This window comes from Amblyomma mixtum, chromosome 6 (assembly GCF_055824585.1).
Source record: "Amblyomma mixtum isolate Tamu chromosome 6, ASM5582458v1, whole genome shotgun sequence".
NCBI classification, from domain to species: domain Eukaryota; kingdom Metazoa; phylum Arthropoda; class Arachnida; order Ixodida; family Ixodidae; genus Amblyomma; species Amblyomma mixtum.
Genome location: NC_143017.1, coordinates 92,253,494 through 92,267,070, shown reverse-complemented (window position 1 = coordinate 92,267,070; position 13,577 = coordinate 92,253,494).

Genomic DNA, 13,577 nt, shown 5'->3' with positions numbered 1-13,577 from the left:
GAAAATTTGTGAACATATTTCGTTGTATCAAAAGCGAGTAGATATTGGGCGAGCCACGTTCCACGCATCAAGAGGCGTGAATGTGTTGTATCCTATTTTTCGATTGTCAACGTACAGTATATACGACGCTTTCGACCACGTCGAAATCGTGACGATCGATTCCGGTTTCGTCCGAATCTCGTTACTGCGCAACGCAGAGTGGCTTTTCGTTGCAGAGGAACGATAGTCGCCGAGATTGCATGAAAACTACGATGAATGTTATACTGACGTCAACAAATGCAGGAAATACGCGTGGACGTAGCAAGCACTACGCTCTCGTCGTTATTGTTTGGCAGTCCGTCAGAACGGGCGTGAGTCTTTCTTTGGCTTTCCTCCGCATCCTATTTTTCGTTTTTTAAATAGCTGCTGGATGCAATTGCTGCTTGCCTGAGTATAAAATGCACTGAAAGCCCTTAAAGCTATTGCCCTTTGCCATTCTTTCTGAAGGTTCAATGCAAGTTGATGGTGAGAAAGGCTTGCCGGGCAGTACGCATCACCTGAATGATGACGAGAGCGGTAATGTCATAACAGGGTGTCGATACGACGAGAAGATTAAAGAAAAATAAAGGCAGGCAAAGAGAACAGTTTTATACTTTACCTTATACGAACAGCTATACGTGCCCGTTATTTTTGATTTGTTTCTTTTCAGACTTGCCTCAGTTTTATTCCGGAGTTAGTCAATGTGTTGCCGATGAAGAGCGTGGGACTTCCTTCGACTGTAATAAAATAGACATGCTTAACCTGTTAACGCGTTGTACTCAGTTGAGCACAAAGTGTACTTGCAGTTTTTTCTGAGCATGGGCTGTGTCTAGCAGTAATTTTTTTTTTGTTTCAAGTGAACTTAGCTTCCTTCAGGTCGCCATATAGCGAATACAGTAAATATTATTTCGCGAAGCAGCAAGCGAGGTAGAGCGCCGTCCGCCATTTTCATGCAAACAAATTTTGCAACTAGTAATACCATAAATATTTTCGCAATTTAAAGCGTATTATGCATCTTGCAAACAGAAACTGATTCCACTATTTCACTAGTCCTGGCATTTCGATGCTGCTATTTCTGCCAAATATGGCACTTTTCATGGAATTTTGCATCTTCCTGTAAAAAATTAACCGTTTGTATTTTACGCTGGAAAACGAATATTATATCTTTCTTGAGCCCTCAATATCCTATTTAAAGGGGCAAATATGTATTTTTTTCATGGAAACGGAAATGGCGCCTAAAAGGGTTAAAATATAGAGACACATATTCGCTGCATGCTATGTTGCGTACGTTTCTCAGTCGACTGCCTATCCGCACTCCATTCGAACACCGACTACAGTGCGACAGCACAACGACATGGAGTCGGAGGATCGGCGTACGTCTCCTAACGTAATCTTCAACGAGCACCGAATCCTCGGCGTCGTCGTGATCTTCGTGACTGCTCTTACGCAACTTGAAGGGGACGGTACAGTCGCCCCTTCGTCACACAAAGAACAGCCTCCGGCGAGCGCATCGTTCCCTTTCCGGGCCCCCGTTCGACAGCACTCGCTGATCCACGCAGCCGGTCACGAAGGCGTGCAAACCACCTTCCTCCAAGAGGAATCTTTCGCGGCAGACAGAAAACGAAAGCGTCGCCGCCACCGCCCTCTCTCGAACCATCTTCTCTCCCAGGGACCTCGATACCCTTCTGCAGTCTGCGGTCCCCTTCTACTTTCTCTGCGCCAGTCGAGAGCTTCTGCGAGCGTTCGTCAACACGCCCTCTCTTTCTCACAACCACTTGAGGCGCAGAGACCATGCAGGCTGCTCAAAAGCCCCAAGAGCGGCATACGAGGCGCTCGGCGCCCAGTTCTGACAGCTGTCGTCCTCGGCTGACGAGAGTTCGTGAACGCTCCCGAGCGTTCCGCCCTTGCCTGCCTGCCTGCCGCGAACGTCCGTCCACGCAGCATCGGCGGGGAGCGGCGGCAGGCAGCGGCGCGTGCGCAGCGACGGCGGCCTTGTGCCGACCTCGCCGCCGCTCAGCTGATTCCCGCTGCAGTTCGCTGCCCTCTCTGGCACTGGCCAAAGCATCGAGCGCGCGCAGCTCGTTTTGATATCCTCGTTTGGTTCTCGTTTTTGTATGTCCTGGACGCTGGACCGCTCCCTCCCCTCTTGCTTGACCACGTGCCGACCAAGCGTGCCGTTGTGGGCTCCGCGCGGATATTTCGTTTTCCTTTGGCTTCTGTTTTCATTTTCCTCTTTCCCGCTCTGGGCCCAATCTTTCGGGACTGGCCAGCAGTATACAACAGGACGACGGCGACGGCCAGCTCCGTCGGGTCTCCTTTCTGGGCCGCCTTCCTCTTCTCGAAGCTCGCAACTCTCACTGCTCTCTTCTCGTGGCATGCGGGGTAGGGAGAAATAAATAATGGAAGAGCGAAAGTATCTGGCTGAGCATCGAGGAAAACGCCCTGACCGCCGCCGCTGTCAGCAGTGCCCGTGAGGGCTATCTTTAATTTTAATCGCCGCGCCCGCTGAGCCGGTAGCGGCGCGACGCCCGGCAGACGTGGGCTGGGCTTTATATATACTGTGCGTGTGGACAATGGACGATTATTTGACGACCGGTGATCGTTGCCGAGTCGAGCTCCTTTCATTCCAAGCCGCTTCATCCAAGTCGTATTCTTCGCGAGGATACTGGGCGAAAATTTTTCGCTGAGGTGGGTGGGATACGCTGCCGCCACTTAGCTTTAGAGAAGGAATGCTAGCTTTCGTAAAACAAATGGAAAAAGATAATCCGGCAGACCTTCCGCCTTCCAACGTAGCAGAAAGGTGGCAACAGTATAGCTGTGCCGAGATCTCACCCGATGACAGCTCCCACTAGAAGGCTCACGTGGCCACTTAGAAGTATTGGCACCTATATATGCACTGGTATCGATACCGCTATGTATAAACCAGGTCGTATATAGAGGTGTTACTGACGAGATACCTAAGCCTCATATCACCGCACGCAGCATGTGCTTCAGTGCAGCCACCAGGCTCTGCTAGATAACATTCATGCTTTCCAGTTGAACGTCAGTGTTTCCGGTTGCGACATACCAGGGAGGCAGTAACGCTGATGTAGTTTACCAAAGAGAGAATCCCAAGTACAGCTGTGGGTAAACATATCAAAAGAGCGCCCGCAGTTTTTGTCGCGCTGCGCAGGCGCGTTCTCTCGCAGAAATGGGCTACAATTGGCTCTCAGGTGCGACTGAACTGTTTTATCTACATCAAACGTATTATGAAAACATGGCAAGCATATCGGTCTCGCAGTTTTTGTTGGACAGCGAGTATTTATGCAGTGTAAAGGAAACGGTTGGCCGTTAATACATGGTTTCGTATACACCTTGCAGATACTGCCTAGGAGGGAGATCTCAGAATATAGCTGTGCTTCGTAGAGTATTAACATAATCCTCTCCTTTCTGTGTGTTACTTCACGACGGAATGCATCACATAGGAGCACCGATATTCTTTGGTTCTCTGTGCTGTTCACCAGCCTAGTTACTCACTTGTCGAACAATTTTTTCAAGAGGTGCTTCACGTCGGAATGCATCACATAGGAGCACCGATATTCTTTGGTTCTCTGGGCTGTTCACCAGCCTAGTTACTCACTTGTCGAACAATTTTTTCAAGAGGCGGTATTTATTTTTCGACTCCATAGATTTTTCACAGTTTTCAATGGATTGGAAACCCCCTTTTTCTGAGCAGAGGCTTTCGACCTTATCAATCTTGGCAATCTCTTACAAAACTACTTCCCCTGGGGCAGCACTTTGCTCCGTCAAAGCAAACCGCCGCGAAGAGTGTACCGGAGTCATATTTCTGTGTTTTAAATTTAAGCAGGTCACAAGAAACTTGACACGTTCTACAAAATGTAAGTGATTTTTTAGGTGCTTTTGCATCGTAGCCAACGCGATACGAAATGGCAATATAGCGTGCTCTGCGTCCTGTGGCAGCGGCTTCCGGAGTGGTATCTCCGAATTTTTTTTTCTGCTATCACCAAGTTGACGAATCCGGCACGGCAGAGGTCCGTTGCCTATGGTCGTCCTCCTATCGAATCAGTAGCTTTCAGGCTCGATACCTGGCTTCAGGGGGTCACATTGTAATGGATGTGGCATGCAAGAATATAGGTGCGCGGCAGAGAATACCGGATATGAAGTCGGCAATAGGACGTCTTTTCTAGTGCCCGGTGTACCTGCTTCGCTAACGTTTTTGTGTAATGTCGCACGTCTGACAAGCGAATAGTAAGGTGGGGAGGCACTGGAACTAGTATGTATGGCATCACATGTGTTACTAGCAAGTTGACTGATAATGAATGATGAACAACATTGTTTCAGGGAAAAGCATGCAAATTTGTACTCAGTAGTACCCACCTATGGGGCTGAAACTTCGACGCGAACGAAAAGATACAGGTCAGATTGACGACTTAATTAATACAGACAGTTGAGTTAGTTGATAATGCATAGCAGAAAATAAGAGCGAGAACTGAGCAGTGACTTAAGGAAAGGAGAATAATAGGGGTAACGTTTATAGACAGGAAAAGAGCAGCGTGGGTTAGAGAATAAGCTCGAGTAACGATATCCCAGCCAAAATTGAGACGAATGAATGGACTTGACAGCGACATAAAATGTGGACAAAAAAAAACAAAAAACGACGCACTGTTGGAGTCAGTATCATCTTCACTAGGTTAAATGCGTCTACATAAAGACAAATACCTCCCCCAAACCCCTCCACTTAAACTTGGCCTGTGCCAGTTGCGGCCACTTCACTCCGTAAACTTCCCAATTGCATGCGTCCACCTAACTCTCTGGCGTTACTGATAGGCTATTAATTTCTTGCTATCCACTCCGTTAACCTAAAGGAGCATCGTTTATCTTGCATTCGAATTAGATGCCGTACCCACGCCCATTTCTCCTTCTTGATTTCTTGATTGTTAGGGTAACACTGTGCGTTTCAAGCGAAGAGAAACAGCCGGGGATGGCGAAAGTCGGAGGGGGGGGGGGGGGGGGGGGGGCTTAGAAGATTAGGAAATTTGCTGGGATCAGGTGGATCGCAGTTGCCAGACAGATAGACGCCGGACTGGGGTGTAGTAGTGGGGCGGATGTCACCTGGCTGATTATGCTGGCGATGAAGATAGCGCACGTTATCACTGTAGTTGAGGAAGGAAAGCGGGGACGCCTACCTGCCAGTATGAGCACGAGGAGTGCAAGTGCCAAGGCGAGGGCCAGCCTGAGGGGCCCGCGAGCCCTCTTGGCCGCCGTGAGCAGGGACATCCGCGAGCCACGCGTAGCCACCGCCCTCTCACATGGCAGACACGTGTCCAGTTCGGATTGCGAAGACTGCGGGGACCGCACCGCCCGAACCACAAACACCACTGTGCGAACACTCCTCGTCAGCGATGAATAATGCGCCACGGTGGTGTAACACTGCTGCGAGGGACACTCTCACGAAGGAGCAAGCTTCCCACCGTTGCGGACGTCCTTACACGGTTGTGCCCGTAGTTTGGTCTTCAAAGAAGACTTTCTCCACTCACTGTCTGGCGGATCGATCCGGAAACTTGAGGCAGCATTTTTTTGTGGCGGCTGTTGAAGCAGCAGTTGCAAGTACGTCGATTTCGCCTTTTTCCTTTGGAAGGATGGACGTAGCACTGGAGGTCCATTGGGAAGGCCATTCAGACCAACTGCCGGTCTCTGCCAAACATCAAGGAGCTATTCCGTCTTGCGGGTCTAAACAACGGCAGGGCAGTAGCTATAACTGGCCAGCGGAAGATCAAAGGCAGCTTCTCACACCGTGGCCAACAACATGTCGTTGTAGCCTTCATAAAATCCGCCAGGTCCTTCGTCAGCTCGCTGACGGTGCTCAGCCTCTATCCCGTGTGGGTGTGGAGGACGGCTTGTACCCGAACACGACGGCGACTACGATGAGACGTCCTCTACGGCTGCTGCTCGGTCAACGGCTGCGGCGGGCCTGCGGTAGGCTGGTCCCTGGCGCCCGCGGCTGAGTGACCGTGTCTGGCCGCTAAGCGCATCGCTGGCGATCCAGGTGGACCGAGCCCGTTTTCGCCGCTGTGCTCCCTTCCGCGCAGCGCGACCAGTGAGAGGCCGAAAGCGAAACGGGCCGAAGACGCCGCCGCCGGCGGGGGAAGAGCGGAGGAGAGCAGAAGCAGCTGACTGACCCAAATTCGGCCGCGGGCGTTGTGTGTTTGCATCGCGCGCTCGCCGGCGCTGTCAGGTTCCTCTTCCTCGGCGCGGGCCGCGCTCCGCTGCTCACGCTCGCCGCGGTAGCAGCGGCAGCACCCGGGCTGGATTGGTGCGAACCCCCCTCCTCTCCAGCCACCCAGCAGGACTGAACACTCGCTACCCGATGCTGAGGCCACCGCTATGTTGGTGCCGGCGTATCGTATCGATAATGGGCGTCTCTTCCCGAAGTTGTCTGTCGAAGCTGTGCGCCCACACTTGCGGTACTTGCGGGCCACATGACGCTCTTCTTGCAGCGAAATAGCGTAGGAGATGGTACGCAGGGATGGCGCACGGGTGTCTTCTATAGCTCTGCATATCATACACCTCGCCAAGAGCCTTCAGAACATTTCTAGGATTAGAGACCCAGACTCCTGTATAACCCACCAACGCACATGTTCTTCGCAAGCGGAGCGGTGGTAGTGTGAAAATATTTAAATAGTCGCTGGTTCCTCCATTGGTTTGCTCACTCACTCACTCACTCACTCACTCACTCACTCACTCACTCACTCACTCACTCACTCACTCACTCACTCACTCACTCACTCACTCACTCACTCACTCACTCACTCACTCACTCACTCACTCACTCACTCACTCACTCACTCACTCACTCACTCACTCACTCACTCACTCACTCACTCACTCACTCACTCACTCACTCACTCACAGCTTTCGACACTGTACAGTGTACTGTACAGTGTACACTGTACTGTACAGTGTACGTATCATTGATATATCAATGGAACAATTTGCATTAATCCTCATTCCTGGACAGGTGGATTTGAGCACTTTCTATTCGTATACGTTGGTCTGGACGGACCGGCGAACCCGTATTAGCGCAGACTCACAATCATTCGTTTTCGCGATTTAAGGAACACGCGTAAACGTTTTCTTGCTTTTACCGACAGTTCCTCTCTACCTCGGAGCGCAATGTTATGTAATGTTTCTGCGTTTCATATTGCCAGGAATCTTTGTATACTGCTCGTTTTTCTTTTTTTCACGCCCAAAGCCGCCGGTGCTCCGTTTTATCATTTGCTTGCGATGCGAGTTGTGATCAGGCCTATCTCGAACGATCGCAACCACGCGCAGCTGCTTCCGCTTTGTTCCAGATTGTTGCCATTACATTGGAGCCTTATCAGAATGGTTTCTCGCCAGCTTTAAATTGAGCGCCACCGAGAACTGCAGTCATTCTGTTCGACGACAGCCGAGCAGGCTTGCTTCTACGCCACCGCCGAGTCATTCAGTTGTTTGTGGCCGCGAGACAGCTCAATAACGAGCATCTTTTGGAAGCGTTTTCGCTGTCTTTCTGACTGCCGGACTGCAGTCGCCACTACGTGACAGTATCATCCGCTTCACACTGTGTTCATCCATGCTCAGATAATGACGACGCGTCCGTGACATGTCCCGGATTGCTGGCGTCATCACTCGTAAGTATTACTAGATCGCGAGTGGCTCACTGCTTTTGTAAGCCAAGGGCGTCAAGGTATAAGTGATTCCGTGCCCGAGAACTGAACTCCAGGGTATATATAGTTCCTGCAGAGCTCTAGTGCTAGCCCAGGTCAACGGAAGTCGCGCTTTTGGTCGTTCGTGCTTTGTGCTGTGTCAATCTGAAGACGGCGTTCTCCGAACAATGCAAGGACAGCCAAGCGCGAGAACTGGGGTGCCGCACCGCACCCAAAGCTGTCTGCTGATCGAGCACAAGGCTAAGTAAGAGAGTCGGCCGCAGCTGTGGCAACAAGCTAGCTAGACACACTTGCACACTTACGCCGCGTTGTCTGAAGCTAATTCGGGCACGTGGACGACGGATGCTGCCACAGTATATAGGCAGGGACAAAGCGCGCAGCAGAGATGGTTGTTTGTGTATTTACTGAAGCGAGGAATCCGCTGGCACTTACGACACAAGCGAAGCACGGATCTCCAGTCAGTGCTGCATGAACGCTTCACCTCTTGTAATCTCCATCTCCACCTCGCGGGCAGAATTATTGCGCTGTTGAATTCGAGGTCAGACACATAAATATTTACGCCTTCTCTCTTTCGACAGTGGGAATAAATTAATTTCTTTAGAATTCATTCATTCGACATCTACATTCATTGCGTTTGAGAAAGTTAATTTATAATATTTCATATCCGACTGTTGACTACTTAGTATATCTTTGTGTATGCTGCATATGCACATAATTTAATGGCATGCGAATCCTAATTTTTCGAAACCGAATCGAATACGAATAGTGTAGCGTTGGTACCCAGTCGAATTCGAATAGTGTAACTTCCGTACGAAATTGAATAAGAATAGTGTAGTTAAAAGCCAAATCGAATACGAATCGAATAATAAAAAAATCGAATGAAATATGAATCGAATATTCATGATTATTCGCTACTTTTGCAACTAATCGCACAAAATTAATATTTACGTGAAAAAAACCAAAGACTAACGGGAACCCTATGACTCATGGAGCTAAATCTAAAGATGTCAAATGACGTAACAGTGATCTCAAGTGCGAGGCCCGCAGCAGGAAGTCAGTGAATTAACTCCGTGACCCTCATTTCACGCACCTTGCAAAATTACCTTTTGATACTAACGACGGCGGCTAACTAGCGCCAGATATCAGTTGATGAGAGAGTCGAAAGTGATTAGCCATGGCTCCCGATATCAGGCATAATCATCATCATCAGCAGCATGACTACGCCCATTGCAGGGCAAACGCCTCTCCCATGTCTCTCCAATGAACCCTGTCCTGTACCAGCTGCGGCCGCCCTATCGCCGCAAACTTCTTAATCTCATCCGCCCACCTAACTGCCTGCCACCCTCCACTGCGTCACAGCTCCGACCGCCGCCTTGTTCAGTTGCTCCGCAGCCCGAACTGAGAGCCGAGGGTTAATTGATTTATTCGTACAGGAGGTTGTGGCCAACTACGACACCAGGGTGACCAAATCCCTTTCTGGCACGGATGAATGAATGGAAAAAACTTTATTAGACAAAAAAATATAAATCTTCCAGGCTGGTCCCCTACTGGTCCAGGAGTCCACAGGCTTGAGCTTCACATAGAGACCGATCCACCAGCCATTTCTGGCCGGCGGGCTGAGCGGTCCGTAGAGCAGCCTCTCAGGAAGATTAAGTGGGACTGGGGCTGGGGGGTACTGCCTGTGAGGAAGGACATTACCACAGGTAGTGAAAAGTGTGTATTTGAGCACGCTATGGGTGTTACAATGAGGGGTGAAGCTGGGGTGAAAGCATGAGAGACGGTACGGTGAAATGAAGCAGCCTGTCTGTAATTGTCGCCATGTGGCGTTGGATTAGGGCGATAAGGTACTGTGGCGTGGTGGCAATGTCATGCAGCTGAGTTTGTAGAACGTGGTGATTTCATGATATGTAGAAACGACCGATGTGGTCTCTCTGGCGGGATTGGGTGCCCTGATCGTCCGGGGTTCGGGAGGAGAGTTCTCGGTCCAGCGCATGAACGCGCTCATTACCGGGGATCGAGGCATGCCCAGGGATCCACGCCAGAGTAACCGTTCTGTCGAGAGAGGTGGCTGTGGCAAGAATATCGTGTGTTGCCGGCATCACCACGCCATTTAGGTAGTGGCCATGGGCGTCCGGAGGGGGGGGCAAGGGGGGGCGGCTGCACCCCCCTGGAAAATCACTCACTCGAACCGTGAGTGATGGCCGCACGCCAGGGGCGGTGGTGCGCTCAGCCAAAAGGGTAAAAGCAGCCCCGCTTCGACGCTTGGTCACATCTGCGAAATGCCGCGTCCGGGTGCGCGTCGTTCCGCCGTTTTCAAACCACGCCACCGCCAGCTCTGCTGAAGGACGACCTGTTGCAGACATGCAGCGGCACCGGCGAGCATATGTTTCGAGCCGTCTTGAGATGGGTGTCTGTTTCTTTGATCTCTAGAGAGATAGCGACACGGAGGCAGACAGTGCACAGGGCACAGGTGGTGGTGGTGGTAGTGGTTTATTAAAAAAAAATAAAAATAAAAAGTGAAGCAAAAGAGTGTTGCCGGCCGCGGCAATTGCTATCTAATATCTTAACGAGCTGCAGCCGGCGGAAACGAAAGGGAAAGGGAGAGGATAGTGAGGAGAAGTATAGAGGGGAGCGACAGCGAGAAAGGACAGGGGAGAGCTTTGTACACTATTTACAAAATACAAAAGTAATCAGGTTCGCGCCGCTCGCGCGCTAAGAGGGCACAGGTCGCTCGCTAGAATCAGGATACGTTCGTACGCCGGCCACCGATGAATTCTTGAGGGGGGAAGGACAAATCAGCCGTGTCCACCCCCGCTTTGTCGGGCTGCTCAGGGGCAAGCGGGCGACGAGTTGGCGCCGCCGCCGCTCGCTGTCTCCTCCGATCCACGGGAGAGCTCAGTGCGGTAGAAGCGCCGCTTTCAGAACCTTCGGCAAAGGGAATTAGCTGCTTTTGTTCACGGCGACGCAGTCTCCAGAGGCGCCCCCACACCAGCGTTCCTTGCGTCTTCTCCGAAAACCAGCGCCTTTGGTCAACGCAGCCCGATGGCGCCTGCCTGGCTCGCCTGTCACCTCTGGCTGGGCCTCAAATCACAACAGCGCCCATGTACTGTGCGTGTCAGTGCATGGTAAAGAGACCCAGGTGGTCGACATTATCCGAAACTCTGTACTACTCCGTCCCTTATAGCCTGAGTCGTTTTGGGGCTCTGAACCCCATAAAAGCACAAAAACAAATTTTCCGACCGAATTAGTTGCGGGTGTCCCTTCCCCTCGGAAGTCGCGCGGCGTTCCTTACACCCCAAAAGTGCGCATTCGTGGATATTGTGGCAAGTAAGCCCTTGCACATGTGCGCGCCTCTGTGTTTGTGCTTCGGTGTTTTTAGTGGCGGGTTGTCAACGAAGGTGAGAACAACCAAGACAGCGGACGAGAAAACGACGAGCGGCGAGCAGTGTGTGTGCGGTTGCTCGACTGTGCGGATGCGCGAGCAAGATGGAGCGAGGTGTATGAAGCTGCGAGCGTGCATTTATCTTGTAAATAAGTTTTCATTGTATATAGTCATCTTTTGTTTTCAACGTACTCGTTCAACCATTTTTCCAATCAATATATATGATGACTGTGCACTGAGAGCGTGTAATGAAGCACAGAAATGAATTTATCACCCGTGTAACTACGCAATTCGCCCAGAAAAATCCGAGGCGCCTACAGTTGCTGTTCAAGGAAGACTGACTGAGTGACTGTAGTTGCGTGTTTGTGAACATATTGCGCTGTGTGCTGGTCATCAATTCGGGTGAGTCGAGAACCCGTATGCAGTAAGACTGAGCACTTCGAGTATTGATAGTATCTTTTTGCATTTTTATTAATTTTAATTGTTTCTTTGTTGATAAACTCCAATGTATCTCTACAATCCGCGCTTTAATTTGCTGCTTGTAATTTTGTAATTTTCTTTCATGTGTGTATTTTACTTATTTTTTATTTATATATAAATAAATAAATTTACTCCGCAAATAGTGCCTTTTCGCTACGAATATACCCCCCCCCCCTCCGGCGCCAACAACCAATGGGCCCCCCCCCCTGAAAAAAATTCTGCGGACGCCCTTGGTAGTGGCGGTAAGCGGCCTGGGAATCTGTGCAAATTTCGGTTATATGTTTGTCAGTGGTGGAGTGGGCCAGCGCAAGTGTGATGGCGGCTCCTTCCACCACTGCAGGCGAATTAGTTCGGATAGCTTTTGTGTGTACGGAGTGCTCTTGTAAGGATTGATTAGAAACTTCTGATTTTTCCTGATGTCCTATTTTTTGTCCTGTTGTGCTGCCACAATCCTTCTCTGAGTGAGATTTTGCAAAAGCATGGCGCAATAGAATTTCTACCTTCCTTTTCTTTGTTTCTGAGGTGTTTCGTTGGCATTCCTGCTGACCCCCATCTCGACTAGTGTCTCTTGAAATGTTGCCTCCTCGTTGCGCAGGGGTCAAGCGCTTCACGCTCGTAGCCGAAATACGGTAATAAGCGACACCTCGAGGGTCACCCCCCTGCCTTTCTAAGAAAGCCATGAGGTGGGGGGGGAAAGAAATTTTCGTTCACCCCGCCATTTTTATTTTCTGCCATTCCCTCCTTGCGACCATCCGCATCCACATTAGGGGATCGCCTTTTAAGTTGTCGCAGATTCTCTTTTTCCTTTCTCGTCTTTTTTCATCTATTCCTTCCCCATTGTTTGCATTTGTGCTTTACGCTATTCCTGTACCTCGCGCGTGCTTTGAAAGCCGCATGTTTCGAATACTGTAGTACACTCAAAGAAAGCTTGTCCTCCAGCCGAAACGTAGGGGATTAAATCCTGTTATGTTTTTCAATTTTTTTATGACTTATGTTATATTGATCAATTAGCTGCCAAGAAATATATATATATATATATATATGCCGCACATACACTGGGATTTATTTAATTTCACACGGATACTTGTTTTGCATGAAGTAAGCATTTACACAGAGAACGTACCCTATAACGCGGATGATTTTTTTTGACACGGAAGATTTCTGCACATGTCTTTCTACATACTAATCCTGCCAGTAGTTTTTTCGTGGTTTCAGTGCCAATAAATAAATAAACGAAGCTCTGAATGGCACCCGTGGTACGAAGTACGAACTGTTCCTTGGAGCAGGGATCGAGTGGCAGGCAGTACAAACTCTCTTCTGGTACGACACGCTTGTACAGAACAACTCGGCTCCCGCGGTCTTCTTTTTAAGTCTCAAACCTTTTCTAACAGCGCACGCCCGGCACTGCGCAAGCATTGCTTTTGGTACCCGCCTGCAACCGCCACTGTTCTGCTAGAGGCTCTTTTATTTTCCCTCGCGTTTCTTCTGTCGTTCCCGGAAAAGGAGAGAGGCGACTCGAGAAAGAAAATTCGCGAAAGCAGTGCGCCATTGCGTTCCTAAAAATAAACTGCCGCGCGGCACGGCGGAAGTGTCTTTTTTTTTTTTTGTGTGTGGAACAATACTGCACGCTTTGGTGATCCGCGCTGGGAAACGATTCGTTGAGTGAGCCAATTGCGGTGGCGGAGAGTTTTTGTTTGGGTTACACTTTTTTTTCCTGCGAAACATTTAACGAGCGAAGTGCATAGTACAAGAAGGCAAAGTAGCGTGGCTGGCTATAGATTTGTTTGCCTGGCTGGAAGCGACAGTCGTCTTTCTGCTGCCTGCTTCTTCCTGGTGAGAAAGTCATATATGACGATCATTTTCAGCATGACCGAACCGAAAGAAAGCAAGTTTTTAGTTGTTGAGTGCAACGACGAAGAGGGCGACGCCGATTAGCCAAGAGGAAATTCCAATTTGTCATTGTGGCAGGGTGTATTTACGCTATGTTAATA